Genomic DNA, 22,438 nt, shown 5'->3' with positions numbered 1-22,438 from the left:
AAAACTTTCTGAAAATGCAATGACAAAAATATCTTTTTGTTGACATTGTTGTTTTTTCTTTTTTATTTATTCTTCTCTCATATAATATATCCCAACTGCAGTTTCCCCCTCCCTCCTCTCCTGTCAGTCCTCTCACCATGACTTCCCCAGATCATCTCCTTTCCTTTCCCTTCAGAAAAGCAGGCCTCCCAGGTATTTCAACCAAACATGACATATCAAGTCAGAGTGAAGTTAGGCACACCCCCTCATCTTAAGACTGGACATGGCAACCCAGTAGGAAGAAAAGGGTCCCAAAAGCAGGCAAAAGAGTCAGATACAGCCCCAGTGACCAGGGTTAGTAGTCCTACAAGAACACCAAGCTTCACAACCATAACATAAGCAGAGGGTTTATCTTAGACCAATGCAGGCTGTCTGATTGTTTGTTCAGTCTTTGTGAGCTTTATAAGCCCTGGTTACTTGACTCTGAGGGATTTTTTGTGATGATCTTAAACCCCTGGCTCCTTTCCTTACCCTCTTCCACAGGATTCCCCAGATCTCTGCCTAATACTTGGCTGTAGGTCTCTGCATCTGCTCCCATCAGTTACTACATGAAGCCCCTCTGGTGACAATCAGACAAAACATTAATTCTAAATCAAACATATAAAGAATCTGAGAAGCTTCTGGCAACAGTCACATGATCTCACTGCATCCTTGATTCTGAGCACAAACACACACATACACACACACACACAAAAAAAAAATCAGTAATTTCACCTCACATCAGCAAGTGCTTTCAGGACCACCTTGGAGCAGATTCAAAATGATTGAATTCTATGAGTTGGAGTATATTTATTTATACATAAAGTTTTCTGTTATTACAGAAACATAATTGTCTAACTGTCAAAAACAAAGACCTTTAATGTTCTCCTGACTTTATTCCTCAACATGTAAATATCAACTTAACACATATTTGAATTGGGTTGTTCTGAGATATTTGATTTTGGAAAATTTTCTGTTTAAATTGGTGACTTGCATTTTGCTAACTAAAAATAATAATTCAATAAAATTTGGCTTGAAATTGAAACATAATTTCTATTTCTGAAATTTCTTTTTTATATATTTTTATTTAAATTAAAAACAATATTGTTTTACATGTCAATCCCATTCCCTCTCCCCCCTCCTTCCCTGCCCCCCCACTAACAACCTACTTATTCAATACTATTTCTGCTCCCCAGGGAAGGTGAGGCTTTCAATGGGGGTCTTCAGAGTCTGTCATACCTTTGGGATGGGGCCTAGGCCTTCCCCATATTTCTGAAATTTCTATAGCTATATCTCTATTATTTTGTGTTATACATCTAGACAAAGAAGTGTTCTCAACATTGACAATTTAAAAATAAAAATATCTATCAACTCTGGAAAATGTTAAAGATGCTCTACATCTTCCAATACCAAATATTTAACCAACATTCAATTCTTTAAGTAAATAGGAATCTACAACTCAATATCATTAGTATGCAAATTCACTTTTGTCTTTAAAATGATAAAATTATATATGTACCAAAATATCCTTAAAGTTCTCATTGTTTATTATCAGTAAATATTTTATTTATATGCCTATTTTACTTACCTGTATATTTGAGATTGCATAAAACCTTCTTGAGCAAAAAGAGGTTGGAAGTGGGAGAAGCATAAGAAGCCTTTACAAAGATTTGTTTCCTAGATTAGCATCCCCGCTGTTTGTACATTACACTTTAGAAGGCAAGAGAGAGAAAACAGAGACAAGAGGCTTTTGTGGTCTATAGTCAAGATACAGTGATGCTGTAGGTTCCATATAGATATTTACATTGTGATTCATAACAGTAGCAAGTTTACAGTTATGAAATAACAATAAAAGTAATTTTATGCTTGGGGGGGTCACCACAACATGAAGAACTGTATTAAAAGGTCGCAGCATTAGGAAGGTTGAGAACCACTACTGTACAACTTTGCATGGCAGTATAAATTGCAAGGCGTGGTTGTGTACAAGATATAACATGGCTGTGGAGTGAAAGAACTGCCTGGAAATTGAATGGGAGCAAGGGAAAATTTGAGAGTAATTGACATGTATAGAGGGTAAAATGTTTCACAACTGGCAGAGATGGGGATTCTGAAATAAGATACAAGTGTTTTGGGCAGAATATGAAGAATTCATTTGTGGACATTTTAAGTGTTGTGTGTGGCTAGGCTTTATTATTTCCACAGTGCATCGTATGAGTGTCTGTTAGCCTGTGTGCATTTTCCAATCTTGTTGACTAGTGTAGCATGTTGAGTGATATTTAAGTAATGAGGAAACATGTTTCTGTCTCTATGAATATATAGGTGCTATCTGTGACTCAGGTGGACTCAGTCACTGGGATACTGTCCTGGAAGACCCCAAAGATGAACCTTAGAAGCATCCACTGAGTTCTTACTCTGTAGATACACAGAGCATAAGAGATAAGGAGGCACAACTACCACCACCTAGGTTTCAAAGAATGTGTCAACCAGCTTCAGGGTCCAGGTGTAGAAATACAGTAGGCCTCCATCCATCACCAGGTTCTCACTAAACCTGTCCGATGGAGCCACTTGGGCAGGCCTCCCCCAAGACCCAAGAACTGTAGAGTCACAGGAGATGGATGGGGCTGGAGAAATGGCTCAGTGGTTAAGAGCGCTTGTTGCTCTTACAGAGGATCCTGGTTTGGTTCCCAGTATCCATATGACATCTCACAACAGCCTGTAATTCCAGGTCCAAGGGTTATGATTCCTTCTTCTGGATTCCAAGTACACCAAACATGCACATGCTACATAAATACATATGCAATCAAAATACTCACACACATTAAAAATAAAATAAAATTATTGTTTATAAAGAGATAAAAGGTAACCCAATCACAAAAAGACAAAAATAGTATTACTCACTCATATATGGATTTTAGACATAGAGTAAAGGCATACCAGTCTATGATCCATACTGCTAGAGAAGCTAGGAAACAAGGAGGAACCTAAGAGAGACATGCATGGTCCCCTGGAGAAGGGGAAAGGGACAAGATCTCCTGAGTTAATTGGAAGCATGGGGGGAGGGGAGAGGGAGCTAGAAGAAAGAGAAGGGGAGGACAGGAGGGGAGAGGAGGACATGAGAGAGCAGGAAGGTTTAGTCAGGGGAAGAATTGAGGAGAGCAAGAAAAGATATACCATAATAGAGGGAGCCATTATAGGTTTAAAGAGAATGCTGGCACTAGGGAAATGTCCAGAGATCTAAGAGTTTGACCCCAACTAACAATCTAACCAGTGGTTGGCAAGCTACCTTAAATGCCCTTCCCAGATAATGAGATTGATGACTATCTTATATGCCATCCTAGAGCCTTCATCCAGGAGCTGATGGAAGCAAGGGTGGGCACCAACAGCTAAACACTGAGTTGAACTCTGGAATCCAGTTGCAGAGAGGGAGGAGTGATGAGCAAAAGGGTCGGGACCAGACTAGAGAAACCCACAGGGACAGTTGAAAAGGGTTGCTCATGGACCCCAGACTCATAGCTTGAAAACCAGCACAGGACTGTTCCAGACCCCCTGAGTGAGTATGTCAGTTTGGAGGTCTGGGAAATCTATGGGGCCTCTGGTAGTGGACCAGTATTTATCCCTAGTATACGAATGGATTTGGGAGCCCTCTTCACATAGAGGGATACTCTCTCAGCCTAGTCACACAGGGGAGGGTCTAGGCCCTGCTCCAAATGATATGACAGACTTTGAAGATTCCCCCATGGAAGGCCTTACCCTCCCTGGGGAGCAGAAAATGGTTGGGATGAGGGGTGGGGAGGAAGGGAGGAGTGGAGGGAGAGGGAACTAGGATTGACATGTAAAAGAAAGCTTGTTTCTAATTTTAAAAAAGAAGCTTGTTTCTAATTTAAAAGAAAAAGAGATAAAAGATATAGACCCCGAAGCATACACCTACCTCCCTTGACATACTTCCTATAGCTATACCCCACTACCCAGTTTCCAAGCCCCCTAAAATAACACCCTCTACTGGGAACTAATCCTTTAACACATGAGGCAGGAGCACTTAATAGCCAAACACTGACAAACAGTAATCTGCTTCAACTCCTCAGCCTTCTGTAATAATTTCTCCCTCCAGATGCTAACAATTTAGAAAGCAAAACAATTATTTTCTAATCACCCCCTAACTTATTACCAGAAAGCATTATCTCAACCATGAATAGGAAATAAAAAGAAGTAAATAAACACAGGAGAGAAATCAATATTTAACCTGAATGATAAATTTCTTGATGGGCCTTGCCAGAATGACAAATGTTTAAGTGTGCCTTAAATTCAATTAGTTTCTGTGCAATCCAATTAGTTTCTGTTTACTGGAAACACTACACTAGAAACAAAGCTCTTAAATGCATATTGTGTTGAATTCCTTACCCAGGTAGATGACTCCCAACCTCAATCCTTGGAAGGCTGACGCCAGAGAACTAAAGACTCAAATCCAGCCTGTGCTACATGGCAAACCCCCCACCTCAAAAAATAAAAATCCTTGCTTATGTATACCTTATTAAATAGACTTTATTACATTATCACAGGGATAGAAGACTACCATAAGCCTAAAAGATTAGAAGTTATTTATATATGTTTGCACAAGTTACTTCTGTACAAATAGCTTTGACCACTGGGTAATTAATTATGTCTTCAGAACCACTTCACATTTTGTCTTTATTAAAATAATATATAAAATATGCCATCAGTAATCACAAAAGTATTTTTACAAACAATACATCAAAATTAATTATCCTTGCCATAAAGAAAAATAGAACATATGAAAATTTTATTTTGATTTTTAGTTTATAGATTCAATTATGCAAAAAATAGGACAGTGAGTACAGTACAAAGGCACAGACTATCATTTAAAATGCAATAAAGCCTGCTCATGGGATCTGAACTCAGCCTACAAGTTCTAGCACACCCAGAGATTGCCAAGGCCCCAGTAACAGTCCTGCCTCCATCCAGGAGAAGAGGACAGATATCAGAGTATTGGAACTGTTTGCATCTACCAAAAGGGAACCTTGGTCCCATACCCACTAGGAGAGGAAGAGACTCCTGCTACACCTACCAGAAGAAAGGTTGGGAAGAAGACAATATAAAAGCACATTCAACAACAGAAAAACTAATATGATGCCACCGGAGACTAGGGACCATATACCAGCAAGACCAGAATATCACAATGCAGATGAAGAAGATGAGAATGACCTTAAAAACATCTTCATGAAAATAATAGAGGGTCTCAAAGATGATATGAGAAAATCCCGTAAAGAAATGGAAGAAAAAAACCAAAAAATACAAGATATCAGCAAATCTTTCAAGAAAACACTTCAAGACCTAAAAACTGAAATAGAGACAATAAAGAAAGCACAATCTGAGGGAATGCTGGAAATAGAAAAGCTGGATAAATGATCAGGAATTACAGATGCAAGCATAACCAACAGAATACAAGAAATGGAAGAGAGAAACTCAGGAGTTGAAGATACACTAGGAGAAATAGACTCATCAACAAAAGAAAATCTTAAGTCCAACAAGTCCCTAACACAAAATCTCCAGGGATACTGTGAAAAGACCAAACCTAAGAATAATAGGTATAGAAGAAGGTGAAGAAATCCAACTCAAAGGAGCAGAAAACATATTCAACAAAATCATAGAAGAAAACTTTCCCAACCTAAAGAAAGACATGACATTGAAAGTACAAGAAGCCTACAGAACACCAAATAGACTGGACCAAAAATAAGATCTCCTTGCCACTTAATAATCAAAACCCCAAACATACAGAATAAAGAGAAAATATTAAGAGCAGCAAAGGAAAAAGGTCAAGTAACATATAAAGGAAAACCTATCAGAATTACTCCTGACTTTTCCATGGAAACTCTGAAAGCCAGAAGGTACTGAATAGATAGTCTACCTACACTAAGAGACCACAGATGCCAGCCCAGACTACTATACCCAGCAAAGCTTTCAATCAATATAGAGAAAACAAGATATTCCATGACAAAACCAGATTCAAACAATACATATCCACCAATCCAGCCCTACAGAAAGTTCTGGAAGGAAAACTGCAACCCAAGGAAGTTAACTACAACCAGAAAAATATAGGCAATAGATAATCCCACCTTACCAACACCCAAAAGAAAAAAAGGGATGAAAAGTCACACATAATTTCAACACCACCACGAAATCCAAAACAAACAAGAATGAACAATCAATGGTCACGAATATCCCTCAATATTAATGGTCTTAACTTGCACATAAAAAGACACCAGTTAGCAGAATGGAGAAGACAGAATCCATCCTTCTGCTGCATTTAGGAAACACACCTCAAATTCAATGGCAGACAGTACCTAAGAATTAAAGGTTGGGAAAAGATTTTCCAATCAAATGGACCCAAGAAACAAGCAGGGGTAGCAATCCTAATATCCAACAAATTGAACTTTATACTAAAATTGATCAAAAGAGATGAAGGAGGTCACTTCCTACTCATCACAGGAGAAATCCATCAGGATGAAGTCTCAATTCTGAACAGTTATGCCCCAAATACAAAGGCATCCTCGTTCGTAAGGGAAACATTACTAAAACACAAATCACACTTAAAACTGCACACATTTATAGTGGGAGACTTCAACGCCCCACTCTCACCACTGGACAGGAACACCAGACAGAAACTTAACAAAGAAACTAATAGAAGTTATGACCTAATTGGGCTTAATACACATCTATAGAACATTCCACCCAAACACAAAACAATGTACCTTCTTCTCAGCACCACATGGAACCTACTCTAAAATCGGACACATACTTGGCAACATAGCAAACCTCAACAGGTACAAAAAAATTAAAAGAACCCCCTGTATCTTATCTGTATCACCATGCTTTAAAGTTAGAATTCAATAACAACAGAAATTGCAAAAAACCTACAAACTCATGGAAATTAAGTAACACCCAATTGCACAATTCCTGTGTCAAGGAAGAAATAAAAAAAGAAATTAAAGATTTCCTAGAATTCAAAGAGAATGGAGATGCAACATCCCCAAACTTATTGGACACTTAGCAGTGCTAAGAGGAAAGTTCATAGCTCTAAGTGCTCACATGAAGAAACAGGAGAATAATCACACTAGAGAATTAACAGCACAACTGAAAGCTCTAGAACACAAAGATGCCAATATACCCTGGAGGGGTAGACACCAGGAAATAATCATATTGAGAGCTGAAATCAATAAAGTGGAAACTAGGAGAACAATACAAAGAATCAATGAAACAAAGAGTTGGTCCTTTGAGAAGATCAACGAGATAGACAAACCTTTATCCAAACTTACCAAACAGCAGATAGTGAACATGCAAATTAATAAAATCAGGAATGAAAAGGGGGACATAACAACAGACACAGAGGAAATCCAGGGAATCATCAGGTTATACTTCGAAAACCTGTATTCCTCAAAGTTCAAAAATCTAAAGGAAATGGACAAGTTTCTGGACAGATTTCACTTACCAAAATTAAATCAAGAACATATAACTTAAATAACAGGTAACTTAAATAGACTTATAACCCAAAATGAAATAGAAGTAGTCATCAAAAGTCTCCCAACCAAAAAAAGCCCAGGACCAGATGGCTTCAGTGGAGAATTCTTCCAGAAATTAAAGCAAGAGCTAACACCAGTTCTCCTCAAAGTATTCCACACAATAGAAGCTGAAGGGTCATTGCCAAATTGTTTTTATGAAGCTTCAATAACCTTGATACCCAAGCCACACAAAGAAACAACTAAGAAAAACAACTACAGACCATTATCCTTCATGAACATTGACGAAAAAATACTCAATAAAATACTGGCAAATCGAATCTAAGAACACATCAGAGAAATCATCCACCATGATCAAGTAGGCTTCATCCCAGGGATGCAAGGATGGTTCAACATACAGAAATCCACTAATGTAATCCACCATATATATTGAGGGGAAAAAAAACACATGATCATCTCACTAGAAGCCGAAAAAGCCTTTGACAAAATCCAACACCCCTTCGTGATAGAAGTCTTGGAGAGATCAGGGATAACAGGGACATACCTTAGCATAATAAAAGCAATATACAGCAAGCCGACAGCTAACATCAAATTAAATGCAGAGAAACTCAATGCAATCCATCTAAAATCAGACAAGACAAGGCTGTCCACTCTCTCCATACCTCTTCAATATTGTCCTTGAAGTTCTAGCTACAACAATAAGACAAGAAAAGGAGATCAAAGGGATACAAATGGGAAAGGAAGAAGTCAAACTCTCACTATTTGCAGATGATATGATTGTCTAGATAAGTGACACAGAAAACTCTACCAGGTTACTCCTACAGCTGATAAACACCTTCAGAAAAGAGGCAGGAAGCAAGATTGACTCAAAAAATCTGTAGCCCTACTATATACAGATGATACGTTCATGGAGAAAGAAATCAGAGAAACATCACCCTTTACAATTGCCACAAACAACATAAAATGCCTTGGGGTAACACTAACCAAAAAAGTGAAAGACCTGTACAGTAAGAATTTTGAGTCTCTAAAGAAAGAAATTAAAGGAGATACTAGAAAATGGAAGGATCTCCCATGTTCTTGGATAAGTGGGATCAACATAGTAAAAATGGCAATCTTGCCAAAAGCAATCTACAGATTCAATGTAATCCCCATCAAAATCCTAACACAATTCTTCACAGACCTTGAAAGAACAATTCTCAACTGTACTTCATGTGTACTGTGACACTGCTCATAACAGCTAAGTTATGCAGTCATTGTAGATGCCTCTCAGCTGATGTGTGGATAAGAAGATACAGTACATATACACAATGGAGTATTGCTTGGCAATGAAAAAAAAACTATAGACTAACAATATGTCCTAGCATTTAAAGGTGATTTTAGAATTTTGATAAGGGGCATTGCATCAAATTAGAATCTTCACATCAAAGGAAACAAAAGAGTGAAGAGACAGGTATAGAATGGGAGAAAATTCCCTCAGTGCATACCCAGAAGTGAAATATCGGGATTATATGGTAATTCTGTTTTTACTTCTTTGAGGAGGCTCTGTAATGATTTCTTTGGTGGTTTCGCATTCTGGCTTGGGTGAAATGTAATATCACCCAATGTGTTTTTGATTTGCTTTGACTGACCACTATATAAAGATTTTTTCCATATATTTGTTTGTTATCTGTTTGTACTTCTTCAGTCAGTCATTTGTGTAATTCATTTGCTAATTTATTGATTGAAAGATTTGCTCTTTGTAGTTTAATAGTTTTCATTCCCCATACATTCTAGTTGTTACTATTCCATTGAATGATTTTTCTGGCTAAGCTTTTCTCCATTCTATACCTATCTCTTCACTATTTTGTTTCCTTTGATGTGAAGATTTCTAATTTGATGCAATCCCTCTTATCAAAATTCTAAAAATCACCTTTAAATGCTAGGACATATTGTTAGTTTATAGTTTACTACCTGTGTCCTACAGATCAAAGCATAAAAACACCAATGTTCTATTTTTTAAATATATGTACATATGTACACATAGGTCTATTTCCCCTTACAACTCCCTATATGATCAAGGCTTTCAGTTTCAGTTCTGTTTGGAGAGACCATTGTTTCAGTGATGGACAAACGATTCAGCTTGTAGGACTCATCTAATATTATAGATATTAAACTTCTGAAGACATAATTATGGAAGCCAAAGGAAAATGAACCAACATTTGAGAAACCAAGGAGGCTTTCCCATGTGAGCTGAGATTACTAATCATCTTCTCCACCAGGGAACCTGCCAAGTCTTATAGTGAGAGCTAGAAACTGGGATGATTTGGACAGATGGGCTCAATTAAGACACTGGGAAGGCAGTTTTTGGTAAATGTGTAGGCTGGTGCAACAACTCTGAATTTGAAGCATATGCTGCAAGTGCATATTTGTTTTTATTCACAGAACATCTGCTGAGTTTTGTGAGTGGGGAGGCCTGGATGCTAGGCCAAATGAACCAAATGAACTATGCTTCTTCTCATATGTTCAGGTAGAATTACAGGCTAAGTTAGCCTTCTAGATCCCCACTTGTTTATACCTATGTCCTCATATAATTTCATTCCATAAAAGAGGTCTCTGACTTGCTCCTAGCAATGGATTATGGCAAAGGCTACAGGATATCACTGAAGCCAGCACTTTCAGAAGTGACTTTGCTAAAATGCTCAACTGAAACAATAAGATAAACCCAAGATAAAAGCCTGGTGTGCCCTCTTATTTTGTGTCTGTCTCCTCTGTTTTGATGCATCTGCTTATCTCTGTGCATGGAACAGTGCCTGGATAACCTGCCTTATTCCCCTTCAAGACTGAAGACATGAAAGGAATTCATTATCCTAAACCTACAGTTACCTGGGACTCCAGAAACAGATAACGTCCCAGGGCAGAGCAGGCCCCAAATGAGGACAATGATCAATGAAAACACAGGACCCTGAGACAGAAGTCACCATCTCCAGAGAATCAGATCCATTCTCCCATGCAATGGCAATGACATAGACTTCCTTGGAGCACTGTGCAGAACCAGGGCTGAGACAATCAATGATCAACCAGACCACAGCTTCACTGGGATCACTTAGTCATATAGACAGCTTGCCCCTGTGCAATTCTTCAAACCTAAATTTCATGTCAGTAACCCAAAGACAGACTTAGGGATCACTAGGCCTCTTTATGTGTTCTTCCCAAAGCAGCCACATTGCATGAATCACTTCTCTTTGCTTTTCACCATGACTCAGACCCTTTTTTTTAGTGTGTCAAGAATAAGTGAATGAGCCCAGTTGCTGGGGCTGCTAGACCCTGGACTTTAGGCAATTGATTATGTTACAGTAGATCATACTTTCTCTCTGGTGAGGAGACTCTCTCACCCTTGCTAACTTTGAGGAAGTGAGGAAATTCAGTAACAAATCAATGATGTCAGCATATTGTCCTCAGTGCTTTTAAATGCTGGCACTATTAAAAAAAAGACAGTGCTGGTCTAAAAATAGAATAGTAAAACTAATTTAATAGAACAGGTGGTGTCAGAAATGTACTCACACAACTTACTTCAACCACTTGATTTTTGATAAGGTGTCAAAAATAAGATGCTTCTTCAGTAAAAGGTTCTGGAAAACTAAATGGCCATAGGTGGAAACAAGATACCTATATCTCACACACCCTGCCAAATAACCAATTCAAAATGGATCAATACCGTTACTATAAGACCTGAAACTGTGAGACTGCTAGAGGAAAACAAAGTGTAAACCCTTGGAAATAGAGTCACAAGCTAGAAGTTTATGAAAAGGACTCCAGGAATTTGGGAAGTCATTCTAACAACTGTCAAAGGGGATTTCATGGAATTAAAAGCTTAGCACATCAACAGGAACAGATGCCAAAGTGGAAAGACAGCCTAAAGACTAGGGGCGAAAATTGTTGCTAGACATACAACTGACAGTGCATTACCACTCAACAAACATGAAGAACTTAAAAACTGGAAATTATAAATAATGTGCAAATATTTAAATCAATAAATTGGCTACCACAGTGAGCAGACATTTATAAAAGGATGAAATGTAACTGACTTATAAGTGGATGAAAAGATGGCCAATCCTTAACCATTAGGGCAATGCAAGGCAAAGATTACTTGAGATTGCATTTCACCTTCGTCAGAATGACTAGCACTAAAAAGTAAGAACAGCAGCAAATGAAACTACTTTGGAAATCAGCTTGGCAATCCCTCATGTAATGCCAGTACTTAGAAAATAGAGGCAGAGGGGATTGTCATGAATCTGATGCCAGACTAAGACATACAGTGAGTTCCCACTAGTATGTGCTATGGAATGAGAGTCTAATTATAGTCTAACAAATTCTATATAAACACATACACACATATATATGTGTGTGTGCATATATAATAGCCATATATGTGTGTGTGTGTGTGTGTGTGTGTGTGTGTAATAGCCTAATATGATATACACACACACATACAAACAGAGAGAGAGAGAGAGAGAGAGAGAGAGAGACTTATCTGGCTAAACCTCCTAGAAATATACCTCTTAAAAATCTAAGCATACTGCAAAGACACTTGATTCAATATTTATTATGACACTATTTACAATAAGCAAGCTGTGCAATAAAATATGAGTGGTTAAAGAAAATGTAGCATATATTCACCGTGGAGTTTTATTCAGCCACAAAGAGCAAAATTAGACTTTGCAGGAAAACGAATGGAATTAGAGAGTATCACATATATTATATTGTATATTTTCTCTCATTTGTGAGAAATAAAGAGCACTAATGGGATCAATAAAAGGGAATAAAAGGAAGTGAATGTATGTGGTCAAAGTATATAGTAAACTTGAACAAAACATCATCATGAAACATCACTTTTTACAACAAATATACACTATTTTAAGTACTCATTTTAAATATAATTTTTAAGTTTCTTTCAGAAAACAATGAATAAAATTTGATATTGCAAATTGGACAAAGGTGATCATTCCAGTAGATTATTTGGCTGTCCAGTAGTCTCTTGGGATCAAGCAGCAACACTGGTAGTGATTTCCTGTGTCCAGCTGGACTTTCTTTATGGATATGTACCTTTGATTCTGAATTATGACTCATTCATGATTTGGGAGAGAAATGAGAATAGAAACTACATTAGCATTTCAATTAACAAATATGTAATCTAAAATAAATTGTAAAATGAATTAATAGTATTCTGAATATAGCAAAGGAGAGGCATAGTGAAATTGTTTTAAACATCAGTGTAAATTTTCTCAAAATTAAATACTAAGAGAAAAATGGAAGAAAAGAGTATAAAAATGTGTGTGGTACACACACACACACACACACACACAGAGAGAGAGAGAGAGATGGGGGCAGAGAGAGAGAGAGAGCTGAAAAGACAACTCTGAAAGGAAGAAATATTAGTGACCAATAAATAGTTTTTTCATTAGGTAAATGCAAATTAAGACCAATCTGATTTCCTAGCTTGATCAGAACAGCAAATCCCACAAGGACATAGGAAAGAACAACACTTACTCGGCACTGCTGGAAGTATAATTGGTGGAGCCACTTTGAAAGTTAGGGTAGAACGTGCTCAAAAGAACTAAAAGAGGAATTTCTATATGACCCATCTTTAGCATTTCTGAACATATAGCAAAGGAGTCTATACCCTAACAAAGCAATGTTTGTACATCCATGTTTGCTTCTCTTTTTTACAAAGAAATAGAATGGAACCATTTAAAAGGAAAACTGACAGATTACCTTAAAAGAAGTCCTGTAAGGAAAATAAAATTGTGAACTTTTAAAAATTGACACAAAAAATAATATCAACCTAAAATTCAAAAAGTTAAAGAGTTCTAACAATGGGGGTCCACACTTGTCATTTCAACACTGAAAAGGCTACAGCACAAAGATTCCAAGTTCTAGACCATACATGAAGCAGTTTGAGGAAAGCACACGCATGTGTGTAACGTTTTATCTTCCTGTGTCTGGTGCTGTGACCCTCTACTGACACAGACTCCAGCTTCTTTGCATTCCAATGCAAAATGTAGAACCATTATGAGTGGCATCCAAGGCTCTTTCAGATTAGAAATGCTTAAATGCCCATCTTCTTTACCTAAACAGCTAGTGAGTATTCTGTCTTTCCTGCATGAAGACTGATACTATCCTACTAGCCAGTTCCTATTGTGTAAACTAATCTAATAAATTCTCTACACACACACACACACACACACACACACACACACACACACACACACCACTTTATTAGAGCTGTTCTCCTAATATTTAATTCATTGATTTTTCTTTGCATGGATACATACATGGATGAAGCATGCATTTAGATGCTCTGTTGTTACGCTCATGTACAAGATGGTTTCATTTTTTCAGTATTGATCACTTTAGCATTATGCAATGTCCTCATTATCATTGCGAATTATCCTTACTCTGAAATTAATATACCTAATTCTCCTTTTTTGAATTAGAATGAGCATGTCTATCTTTCTCTATCCCTTTATTTTTAGTCTACATATGTCTATATTTCAAATTAATTTATTGTGGAAAATATATAATTGAGTATTTTTTGTTGACTGTGAGCAATCCATGTTTTTTTAGCTGGAATACTTATACCATTAACACTTAATGTAATTATTAGTATTTTGAATTAACATTTTTCATATTTGTTACTTCTACTAGTTGACCTTTATATTTGTTCTTGTTTTCTTCTTCAATAGTTTTCTGTCTTTAATGGTTTTAATCTAACAATTAATATCATTGCCTGCTCTTTTTTCAGAGCTTTGCTTACTGACTGGCTACCCTCATATTTGTAACATATAGCTATCACAAGACAACTTTAAAATAATAGTGATGGGGGCACTAGTCATGGAGAAACATAATTAAATAGATGCTCTGCATCCACTGTTTTAGAGCATCAGACAGGATGTGTGTGTATCTATCCCAGTGTTTTCTTACAAAAGAAGTATCACAGTCTATGATCAATAACATCATTTGGTGCTGACTGTGGGGATATTTCTTCTATGAAAAGCATCTTGAAATGTACAAATATTAATACAGTGGTATTCTCTGTCACAAATAACAAAGTGTGTGGTCATTAACCTCCTTTACAAAAGTCTTGGTCAGTGGTCAAGTCTTTGATAAGACAGGAAGGAGGGGCCTTCTCTAACTCAGAGAAGCACAGAGACCAATTAAGATAAGGAAAAAATATTGTTTCACCACCTGAACAAAGTCAGTCTAAAACTAGAAACTGGGAAGAAAAATGGTAAACCTGAAGACATAGAGATAAAGGGAGTAATTGCTCTTATTAACAAAAGATGTAGGTACTGCCCCCAAATACCTGCCTCGAGGCTGTTCCTTGCACCTCACAGCTAAGACTGATATTTTTCTCTCTTTTTTTGATACTTCAACTCATCATTATTTATTGGACACCATACAGCATTAAGTATTTACTAAACACTAGCCTCAATTTTTAACTTTTAAAAAAATATTAAAACTTTATTTTAGCTGGGTGTTGGTGGCACACGCCTTTAATCCCAGCACTCGGGAGGCAGAGGCAGGTGGATCTCTGTGAGTTCGAGACCAGCCTGGTCTATAAGAGCTAGTTCCAGGACAGCCTCCAAAGCCACAGAGAAACCCTGTCTCGAAAAAAAAAAACAAAAAACAAAAAACAAAAAAAAAACTTTATTATAAAGAACTTGCAAGTCAAAAACGTCATACAGTGAAATTGACTAGTCCCAAAGTCTGTACATGTCCATGAACTTCTATTAGAATAGCCCTTCTGAAGCTGTTGAGATTGACATTGGAATTTTCTTTTTTAATTCTTTTTTTCTCATTTTTATTTAAATTAGAAACAAGATTCTTTTACACGTCAATCCCAGTTCCCTCTGCCTCACCTCCTCCCCTGCCTCCCATTAACACCATACCCTTTCTGCTCCCCAGGGAGGGTGAGGGAGGGCACTTCAGACTCTGTCATATCCTTTGGGATAGGGCCTAGGCCCTCCCCCTTGTGTCTAGGCTGAGGGAGTATCCCTCTATGTGAAATGAGCTACCAAAGTCCATTCCTATGCTAGGGATAAATACTGATCCATTAACAGAGGTCCCATAGATTAGCAAGACCTCCAAACCGACATCCTCATTCAGGGGGTCTGGAACAGTCCTATGCTGGTTTCCCAGCTATCAGTCTGGAGTCCATGAACAATGTCCACCTTGTTCAGGTCAGCTGCCTCTGTGGGTTTCACCAGCCTGGTCTTGACCGCTTTGCTCATCACTCCTCCCTCTCTGCAACCAGATTCCAGTTCAGTTCAATGTTTAGCTGTGGGTGTCTGCTTCTGTTTCCATCAGCTGCTGGATGAAGCCTAATGTCTGTTATTTTCCTACCTCCAACTCAGAAAGTACCCCCTTTCCTCTTTCTCACTTCCCATATGTCTTTCCCAGACCCTGGTCAAAGGTCTAACCCTACTTGCTGTGACCCACCAGGAAGTATCTATCCCCCAGTACACATCTGCTTCCCACGCAGCTCCTGGCAGACCTGCTGACCTCCGTTTCTAAGCCTCACTGTTTTCTTGATCTCTAATTCAGATAGCACAATTTTCTCTATTTTTCCCTCTTTCAGTGATCTTTCTGTGATCTGCAGCTTGCATGCCATGTAGTTTTTGCTTGCAAATTTCAATAAAAAACTATTCTTGGTTTTCCTTCTAGACCTGCTTTGAAATTGTTTTATATATGAGACCAAGAATCTGTAAAAGTGACCTCATGCTCCCCCAGTAACAACCGTTGTACGGATAGTATAGATACTTCAAAATATCCTGATATTCCTAATGCTTCTCTTCTGCCCTTTGTATCACTGTTGCTAATTCAACACATGCATAATACTACATGCATAATTAAGATACTATTTATAGTATGGTTTTGAACAAATTAATGTCTTTCCTACTGATTGAGAATTAGAAAGTGTAATTTTTCTCTCATTTGTTCATTATCTGACACCCTTCCACCCTTTCTGTATAATAAACATGACTTCCTACCCCATATTAATTCCCTGTCTCTGAAGAGCACCTTTGACTATTTATCTGAACACAGATCTACTGACAGCAAAGCCCTCAGCTTTTCTTTGCTGGAGAATTTCTATGTTTTATTTATATCTAAAGATATCTGTACATGGTACAGAATTCTAGGCTTGAGTATTCTTACAACATTTGAAAAGTTTCTCTCTGTTCTAGATGTAACACAGTGTCTGAGCTTGAGTCAAACAAAATTCTTTACTGTTCTGTATGTATTTCCACAACACTGGGCATTTTAAATATCTTCCCTTTACTTCTTAATTTCTGAAATTATAATAATTCCAACATGATTCACCTAAATATAGTACTTTTGTTTTTGTTTCTGTTTTTGTTTTTGCTTGGTAGTTAGATAGGCAGTCTTGCATGCCCGTGACTGTGACTTTGCTCTTTGGCATTTGTCCTCAGCCATTGTTCCTCCAAATGCTGCTCCTATGTTTTCCCCTCTTCTTCCTTTCCTGGTACTCCCACTGTATGAATGTTACATGTTTTGTGGCTGTCTCAAAGTACCTGCATAGTCTTCTAAGCTGTGCCCACGCTGTGCCAGAAACTCAAAGAACTGACCCATCAATTCAAATGTAATATGTTGCTTTTCATATGTAAACTATACATGGTAATATTCAAACTGCCATTCCCAGCTTTATATAAAACAATTTTGAAGAGAACCAAGGTGAATGAATATAAGATGGATATTAAATTAATGACAATTTGAACTATTGTGATTTAAACACAATGTATAGACAGAAACCTTGAGCACAAAATTTTCGTTAGAAAATAAGGTCACAAGAAAGTCCATTTAAATGTCATACCTCTCGGAGTGTTCCCCCAGGTCTGTGAGGCTGCAGCTCTGGCTTTTTCCATCACTGTCCCAGATTCAGGAAAGGGAAGGAGGGGACACTCCAGGACCCTTGATGTTTAGTCCCAAAATTTCCTCCTTTCTGGTTTATTTCTTCCTTAGTACAGCTTGGCTGGCTCCTCTGAGAGGAGAAGGAGGAAGAGACTCCCCCTGAGTGAAAACCCATAAGGGCTCAGTTCCCTTATCCCCTCTTCCTACCATCTACCCAGGGTGCTCCCCCTTAAAAAGCAAATGTTACCTCCTGAAAACAATGGAGGGGGGAAGAACATAAACCTAAGCAAACATTATTTTTTTAAAGATCTAACTTTGAATACAAATATAGTTTTGCTTCCCTCCCTAGATTTATCCTAAAGCTTCTATAGATCTTTAAGGCTCACTTTATCATAAAACAAAATATCCTTTTCACATAATAAATTACCTAATAAAAAGCCTTTTTTATATTCTCTACATTTGTACAGTAACGAACAACTTTATTTACATAGAATATTAAATTATGAAGAGCTGCCTTTATCTTCTTTGGTATTTTTATCTCCTTTCCTCTATGGTCCCCATCACACTCCCCATCAGGCTCTTGCTTTCTCTCCTGTTCTGTGGCTCATGCTAAGCTTTGCAGTTGTTTCTGGGAAAGGCTCACTCAGCAAGGGTGGGATTAGATCTGTGGAGCCCCTAGTGTAATCTTTGCCTGTGTGGGTAAGAAGTAAGAATAGGTATAGTTGTCTAGCTGGTCTTCTTGTGGGGCTCCTAACAGTGGGAGCAGGGGCTGTCTCTGACTCTATTACCTGCTTTTGGGATCCTTTGCTCCTACTGAGTTCCTTCCTCCAGCCTTAATGGGAGAGGAGATACCTGATGGTACCTAGTCTCACTGCAACTTTATGTATTGACCTGACCTTTTGATATCCATGGGGAGGCCTATCCTTTTCTGAAGGGAAAGAAAGGGAAGTGGTCAGGGTGGGAGAAGGAGCTTGGAGTGAAGGGACTGTAAGAAGAGGAAAGAAGAAAGGGAAACTGTGATGGAGCTGGAAGTTAATTAATATTTTTTAAAAAAGGAAGTAAATATAGGTGTAAACAGACAGACATCCCTCCTTTTCACCCCTCTCCCATCCTCTGTCCCTGGGCAACCCAGGGTGCCCATTTGTTTTGGTTTCTATTGTACAGACATCTCAAGATGGCTCACATGGGTAGAAAGAAGGCAAGCTGCCACAGGCCAGTTTTCTGGGCTATAACCTCCTTCATCTCCCCTCCTAGACTAGTGGTCTGGAGGGGAAGGCTGAGGAGAGACAAGTTATTTCACAACAGGAGAAGATGAAACAGATCAAAGAGGTTTAAAGAAAGAGAATGCAAAAAAATAACAATTCAAATCTATTTCATCTAACCCCAGGGAAAGAGAAAATACATTACTAAGTACTTAGTAGATAATATTCAGATAAGTTTAGCAGTGGCATTGTAGACTCCTGGTCCCTCTACAAAAGTATTGGGGAATAAAAAAAATCGGGGCTAGAGGCTCAGCTGCCCTGCAGGTATAGGGTTGAAACAGATCGTTAGGCAAAATTGGGGGATTCCAATTTTGGAACTGGTGTTGATTTTGAGAACCCTTAGGTTTTGAAGTGTGGGACCAGTACATGATGGGCCCTGTCTTGGGATCTTTGATAAGGTACACACACATCATCTAAAGCCAGGTGGGGCTGGCCTAGGAACTTGGTCCTCTCTCTCTACCTCTGTTGGAAAGCCCTTACACCTAAGTGACCTATCCTTTCCTAAAGCTCTCAGGAACATCTTCGTTCCAAGCTTCCCAAGGCAGCTTGATTGAAGATGTCCTTGCAGCCGCCTCAGTCTACCTTACTACAGATTGATTCAGAAGCCAGGAGTAGCCATTTCACAAAAGGGAATGCACATGCCTGTCACCTCAGAGCACCTGTAACTGAATGGTTAGTCCTTCCTTCTTATTTCTACCCAGCAACCCAGTAACCTTTTTCCTCCATGACAATGGGGATTGCAATCTCAGGTTCTGTTATCCTTTACATCTGTAGGAATTTTATTTCTTTGACACAGAGTATCTGGCTCAGGGTGGTCTGGAACTCACTATGTAACCCAGGATGCCCTTGAACTAGCAGCCATCTTTCTGCCTAGCCTCTGATGGCTGTGATTAGAGGTGTGTGGCACCACTGAGCTTTGTGGAATTATTTTACATTTTCATAGACTTTAGATACCGAAAAAGACTTCCTACCCAGGAAGTAGAGTGGACATAATCTCCTTAGAGGCCTGGGAGAACCCACTCAGAAAACTAGAGATATAGGAAGACTATAGGGAACTTGGATGGCCCCATTTTGACCTTTGTGTTCCAATCCCCCTCTTACCAGTTTTCAGCTAGGGGTCACCCACAGTGTACTTTCCCAGGGCCACATCACCTTCTACATGGAAAACTGGGAGGAACAAGCATTTTTAAACATTAGACTTCCATTGTAGCAAGAATTCTATTTGGTCTTAATAATAAAAACTTGGAGTCAGTTATCAGGAGGTGAAAGCTAAATGATCACAGAAGCAGAGCAGCCAGCCACTAGAGTTCTTACCTTTACCAATGCTCAGATCAAAGGGGCAATCCTATCCTCAGACTGCTTCCTCAGATCGACTGCCTCAGATTGCACCGCTCCTTAGACTGCATTGAGCTCCTTTCTCTTTCTACCTTATAGTCCTCTCTCTGCCCAGCCGTAACACTTCTGTCTCCACCTCCCTAGTGCTGGGAATTAAAGGCATGTCTCACCACTGCCTGGCCTCTATGGCTAACTAGTGTGACTAGCTGGGCACTCTGATTTTCAGGCAATCTTTATTTGTTATAGCCTAAACAAAATATCACACCTTAAGAACAACTAGAATTGATGCAACCACCCAACTGGTAATCAGATCAGGATGGGGAGAGGCCTCTTGGCTTTAGTTTGAGAAAACAGTAACCCGGTGATTGACATGCCACTTCATGACCCTACACCCCAAAAGCATCTCCCTCTCCGCAGTTTATTCTTCTCACCCCATCTAGAGATGAGAGGCTCCCTGCCCCTTTTGCCCTAGGACCTGGAAAAAGGGAGGGTTTCCCCTTGCCTACCTGAAGGTGAGTGCTTGAGAGTAAAGGTAGGTGCATGAAAAAAAGGCCTGGAACAGGGGGAATGGTCTCTATACTATGGAGAGGTTATGATCCTGGTCAGACTTCATTTGATGCATCTAGTGACTCATAAAAATCCACCAAGGAAAAGTATCTCAAATACAAAATAAGAGCATAAAATAAAATATATCCATGAATAATCCAGTCAAAGTGATACTACACACAATGCAGAGAAACAAGAAATGGGAAGATTAATATAGTAAATGTTTAAAAATTAATTTTATTAAAATACTATTACTTAAAAAGTACTAGGTCACAGGCTCACAAGATGGATCAGTGTTTAAAGCACTTGCCCCAGAATCCATGTAAACTGAGGTGGACATAGCAGCCTACCTAAAACTCCAGCCTGTGAAAGCAGAGACAAGGACCCCAGAGGAAGTAGGCTAAGCTGGAGAACCCTATCTATTAGCTCTGGATCTGACTGAGACCCTGTCTTAATAACTAAGGTAAAAGAGTAACAGAGTATGATTCCTGACATCAATCTTGAACTTTCACATACATGAGCATGTGTACATGGGTGTACATACATACACATGTACAAACATGCATAAACACATATACACGCTAACATGGAAAAGAAAACATGCTATTTTGTCACAGTTTAACTTATTAAACTTTCCTTTACTTTGCAAACAAATTAACTACATCCGGCTTAGTTGACCAGTAACAATGGCTGAATATCACGTTTTTCTCAGATTAATGCATCATTCATTTACCTATAAAACATATTAAAGCATCATCAAGTCTGCGGGTCTGAGACCAAGATGGCAGTGGCATAGTAGACAGAGCAGCATGAAGCAGGACTGTGTGGCACTAAGTGGAGACCAGAGACAAGGACGCAGACTCTTCATGGAACAGCTGTGGAATAGCATTTCATAAAGATCCATACTGGGCTGGTGCATAGAGACTGGGCAGTAAGAGGCATCCAGCAGGAAGTGGGTCCATGGGTCTAACAATGAGGCAGCAGTGGTATAGCATATCCAGTGGCTCAGAGTGGGGCTGCATGCCACCAAGTAGCCACCAAACTGGAAGAAGTATCCTCAGACTCCACCTTGAACAGCTGCATGGTGTCAGTGCAAAAGGAGTCTTGTTAGGGATTTGGTGAGTTGACAGTGCATGGCTGTCATGCCACCAACTCCTTAACACACGGCAGCTATGCACTGTCAACTGCACTCCAGGAAACTCAAAGCAAGTGACATGAGACTACACACTGAATCCTGAGCAGAGGAATTCTAAAGAGTGCAGGAGAAAGCCTTCAAGGCAGCAAGCAGCAAGGTGGAAACAGCTTAGAGTCAGTCTGAAGGGGAAACTAAACCACAGTTCCCAGCAGCTCACTGGACAGCAAAAGGGTCACACAAGGGTTCTCATTACAGAATGCATGAAGGACCACCTAGATATGCCACCAGCATCTGAGACTCCAACTATGAAGCATCATCTACATACTAGCTCACATATGTAACTCATTCTCTGGAGAGAAGGTCCTGAGATAAGAGCAAGAATGCCGAGGGTTGAAATAGACTTCTGGGAGCCAGCAAAGAGGCAAACAGTCTAGTTTGCATTTATATTCTATCCCCCATCCACCTCTCTAACCTCTGCACTTGTTCCTCTTTTAGTTAATGCTTCATGCCAAATTAGCAGGCCAATCCTAGCCTGCCCTATTATCATCATACATCACCACCCACGTCTTTCCTTTTCTGTTTTCTCCTCCTAAACAACATGGGCTGGCTAGGTGAAATGTGAGTCTGTAGGTTTAAGATATCTTTATTGAGATAAATACCAGCTAAACAAAAGCCAGAGCGTGCCCAGGGCAGCTGAGCAT

This window comes from Cricetulus griseus, assembly GCF_003668045.3.
Source record: "Cricetulus griseus strain 17A/GY chromosome 1 unlocalized genomic scaffold, alternate assembly CriGri-PICRH-1.0 chr1_0, whole genome shotgun sequence".
NCBI classification, from domain to species: domain Eukaryota; kingdom Metazoa; phylum Chordata; class Mammalia; order Rodentia; family Cricetidae; genus Cricetulus; species Cricetulus griseus.
Note: the sequence above shows the minus strand (reverse complement) of the source record.